Source organism: Parasteatoda tepidariorum, chromosome 10 (assembly GCF_982258835.1).
Source record: "Parasteatoda tepidariorum strain Cologne lab strain chromosome 10, Ptep-v5.0, whole genome shotgun sequence".
NCBI lineage: Eukaryota > Metazoa > Arthropoda > Arachnida > Araneae > Theridiidae > Parasteatoda > Parasteatoda tepidariorum.
In genome coordinates this window covers 16,342,047-16,347,297 of record NC_141764.1, presented here as the reverse complement: position 1 = coordinate 16,347,297, position 5,251 = coordinate 16,342,047, and positions in this window count along the sequence as shown.

Below are 5,251 nucleotides of genomic sequence, written 5' to 3'. Positions count from 1 at the left end.
GTTGTTTGCTAGCAAATTTTTTCTCTTCGTGCTTTTGTTTGATTTTATGCTTTTAACATATTTTTTAATAAATAGGAAACAAAAATATACTTGTTTTAATAAAAAGTTAACACTTTAAAATATGTATAATTTTGTTCAGTTCAAAATAATTTGTATTATTATTTTAGATATATTATCAAAATGCTATACTGAATAAATATGCATTTTATTCAACTTAAGGATATTAAATAATTGCAATTTTCTCTCCCATATGAAACTAAAATTAATTAATTAAATTTAATTAATGAATTAATATTTAAAAAAACTGCATTAACATCAAGTGTCATCCACTACAAGTTTAAAAAAATTTATTTGAACTTGAGTGAATGAAAAAAAAGTAGTTTATTAACGATTTAAAATTTGATTAAGATATAGGGAGATTGTGAATTAATAGTAGGAATTGAAAAGAAAAAAAAAGGCTCGTGGAATCAGACTACTATAAAAGTGTAAATTTGGTGACGTGGACCACACGTGCTACTACGTAATATTCTTTTTTGAATTTATCTGTCACAGCGAGTATAAAATAATTAAACATTTTAATGTGCGCAATAAACTCTTTTTCTCTCTAGTTTAGATTTTAGAAATGGAGAATTTGGTTACACGCAATCTTCAATATGGAAGGTGTGAGAATAGATTGGTCTATCAAATCACAATCACTAAGCAATAATTACTGTAACATTACTACTGTTACATGAGTCATCACTTAAATTTTTTTTTACAACTTTTTTTATTCCTTGGAGTAACGAAAATAAATCATATGATACGAACATTTAATCCCATTAAATTTATTGGAATAGTTTCAATTCTTTCCTATTGATTCATCGATACATTGATGCTTTCTGCTGTCAAAAAGTCTGTTTAAATAATGATTGACACACCAAAATAGTCAAAATTTTTAATCAGAGTTATTGATTATATGATGTATTTAAAAATCAGTTCATTACTCTAGTCCTGCTTTATCCTTACAAAGAAAGTTCATCAAGAAAATCACATCGAAAACTTTTAAAAACGATTAGTTTTTAATAAAAGCTTAGCGCAAATACATGGCGACTTGATTCTTCTGCAGAAATCCGCGTGAAAAAAAGAAATTTTTTAATTTATCCACTAGAGTGTTCGATACACAATGTTTCTTGAGAAATCAAAGATGGTCAGATTTGAGAGAGGTACGATTTAGTCAATTTCTTTCGATAAAAAATATTTTAAATTCGAAGTAGTTTTTTAAAAAAAATTATTCAATTCAATTGTTATCTTGAGATAAATTATAGAATTGTAATACTTTAAGTAAAATAAATTGGTTAAGTATATATAAAGCTATTAACTGTTTCACTCCTATAAAAGTTTATCTGACAGCAATCTCTTATTTTTTTTCTCTGAATGTTGATAGACTGATGCATTTAGACAATACCAAGGGACTATATACACTAAGTGTCTCCCAGGAATAGCCAAAAACATGAAATTGGTTGAAAATTTATATTGGTCTAAGACCAAAAATGTAACCGTGTTAAACTCCCATTTCTATCAGCCTAAAAAATAAAAAAAAACGAAGAAAAAGATTCCTTTCTTCAATATAAACATTGAAAAGGATTTGATTCACATCAGTTTCAACATTAAAAAGAGTCAGATAGGTCCAAACATTGAAAAAAGTCCAATTCCCATTAGTCAAAGGATAAAAAATATAATAAAAAAAGAAAGATAGGGAGAGAGAAAGAGAGCGAGCTCACACTAGTCCAATCATTAAAAAAAGATCCCATTCCCTTTGGTCCAAACGTTCAAAAAAAAAAAAAAAAAAAACTCGCATTCATCTTTTTACGTTAAAAATGCATAATTTTATTGGTTCAAATATTAAAAAAAAAGGAGAAAAAACTCACAGGAGTGTTTCCCATTATCAAAAGTGTCCAAATCATACAGCATGGGGTGGAGCACTTTTGATCCGAACTCCCTTCTGTAAATAAAAACTCACAGATTTTAATTAAAATTTATGTAGACTAATTTATTGATCAAATTAAACATACTCAATACCAATCATTTCGGCGTTTTCATCAAATTTAAATTACTTAGATTTCTAATTTTGGTTGCATTATTAAAATAATAAATCAAATTGAATATATTTATCTACCTTTTATCGTTTGTTTTATAAAGTTACATCTAAAGAAAAGCAAATATTTTAACCTTGAATTAAGATTAAAATTATGTTTTTTTTTCCTGTCTTGAGCCTAATATTTCAGCCCAGCAACAACTACATCAGCATTCATGTTAGTGACACAGTTTTCATTTCATGTTTTTCGTGTGCAATTTTGTTATTTCTTTGATCCAATTCATCAAAGAATGTGCACGGAAGGACGAAAGAGAGTGGTCAACGCCCAAAACACAGAACTGCTAATCATGTATTAGAGACCGTTACTAAATAGCTCACTTAAACATTATCTTAAGCAGCTTGTTTGAGATAGGGCGAAAGAACTCATCTATTGTGGATGCGAACGGGGAATGTGGACCACGATTGATGAATGCCTCCAGAGAGAGATCCATCCTTCTGGCTCCGGAGGATTCAAGGGATCATCCGCATATTAAAAACGAGTTTCCGATAATGCAATCCGAAAATGTTACAATACAAAGATTGGGAGGAATTCACTATTCTAAACACCATCAGTTTACGATCCGTTACACCGTGCTTCTTCAGTACCTTTACTAATCTTTTTAATATTCCTGGTGCACATGGTTAGAAATTTGTATCATCTTTGCTACCTCCAAAACATATGAATTGACCCATAGGCACATAAACGCGACCTTCAGGAGATCACGACCCTGGTAACAGAATTTAGTGCACCAATCTGCAACACTCACTTACTGACTACTCTCTTGTTAAGCTAAAAGCCTTTTTCTTACTTAACAAGAGTGGTCAGAGATTTAAATTTGCCTTCCAAAGCAGACGAAAATTCATACGCTATAAAATAATAATAAAGAGAAAAAAATTCATTTAACATGCGCATTGCGTAATTTGCATGGGAATAAAATATGCATTGTAAATTTTTTTAAAATTTTATTCTGAAAATTTTCTTTATTTGGATTTGAAGATGTTTGTAGCAATATAGTATAAAATTAAATGTAAGAAATATTTAAAATATATAAGTGTTACAAAGTAAAATTAAATGTAAAATTTTTTTTCAAAGGTTTCAGTTTGAAATAAGTCACTAATTTTCTCTAGGTTATATTACCTGCAAATCGTTTCAGATAGTTTCTTCCTTAATTGAGAACAGAAAAAACCTTTATTTCATATATTTCTGTAGTATTGTAATCGAAGTTATTTGAGCAAAAATAATTACAACTATCTAGTTTTGTGACTTGACAGTTAATATAGCTTATAAAGACATAATGCCATGATTAGAATATTATATCATTAAAAAGGAAATTGTTTCATTGCTGACATATTTTTTTCCTTTACGTTAATGCGGATACCCAATATTTGAATTCATTATTTTCTCTGGAATAAAGAAGAGCTCATCATTTTTACAATATTTCCGTGTTTTTAATAAAAATATTTCAATGAATATGAAGAAAAAAAATTTCTTTGTTTTATTTTAAATAAATTTGTTGTCACAAGATTCACAATTTTTGAAATTGCTCAATCACAGATATTTCGTTTATGTGGTTATGTGGTTCGTTATTCGTTATATATATATATATATATATATATATATATATATATATATATATATATATATATATATATATATATATATATATATATATATATATATATATATATATATATATATATATATATATATATATATATATATATATATATATATATATATATATATATATATATATATATATATATATATATATATATATATATATACCGAAGAGCCAATACATTATGACCACTCTCCATTTATGACAATGGGCTCGCCTGGCTTTCATGGTTTCTCGCCCAGTAACAATGTTTTCATGGGACACATTAGGATGGTGTTTACCTACAGGATAATGCACCATGTCACTCATATATATATATATATATATATATATATATATATATATATATATATATATATATATATATATATATATATATATATAAATTGTTAACTTAGCACATCTCCCATAAAGTTGCAGACTGCACTTCACAGATTTAGATATTTACAATATATTTTACCAAAATAATTAACTATTCTAATTCTTATAAGAATGATTAAATAGATGGAAAAATCATTTCTCGTCAATTAACTTATGAAATATCATCTAAAATTAAAGTAATTTTTTTGAAATTATATTTACGAATTTTAGCGTAATACTGCAGGGAGAAAAAAAGTTTGGTTTTAAAACCCAAAATATACAGTATTTAAACCATTCTTTTTGTAATTTTTCCGTTCATATGACAACGACTTACGGGAAATTCTGGTTTTTAAAATTATAGCTCTTATTAATACCATTTAGTAAAAAATAGAAAACTGAAAAGTAAGTTTAATCGAATGTATCGTTTTTATGCCATTTTCTAAGGTGACATGGAACGTGTTTCTAAGGTGTCATGGTGTACCAAATTTGAGGACATTTACCAAATTTTATCTTACATTATAAAACCATATTTTATGGTTAATTTTATAAAAATCAATACCAATACCATAAAAATCAATACTTTAGTAAAAATTTCCAAGTTTTTAGTGTTCCCATTAAAGCCAAAAACACGGTAAATTTAGCAATATTTTGGTAGTTTTGACCATACTTTTTCTTCTCAGTATGTTTATTTATTTCTTGATATCAATTAAACTAGTTTAGTAAAAATTACTATAATTTCAGAAACAATATTTCGTTAACCATAAAATTTAATTAACTTTTATTTTGTGATATAAATATTTAAAATGATGGACATAAATATCTTGTGCATCAAGTAATTAAGAAAATAATAAGTAACGTGTTTCTTTTTTAAAAATTTATATCGCACTCAACAAGTGTTCCTTGTTCGCAAAGTTCTAACTTTTAAACGCTTTGAGTTTTTTTTTTTTTTTAAATCGAAAGCAGATGTTTACTCCATTAAGGTAAGGAAGAAAAATAGAAGTTGTCAATGATTAATAATGATGAAAAGCACTTAAAAAGATGGGTCGTTGATGAAATTTTCTGATAATTATCATTCAACAACTTATTAAGACCGCAAGTTTGTATGCTTGCATCGACCTTAATGGAGGACACCGACTGCTTAATCTAAACCACCATT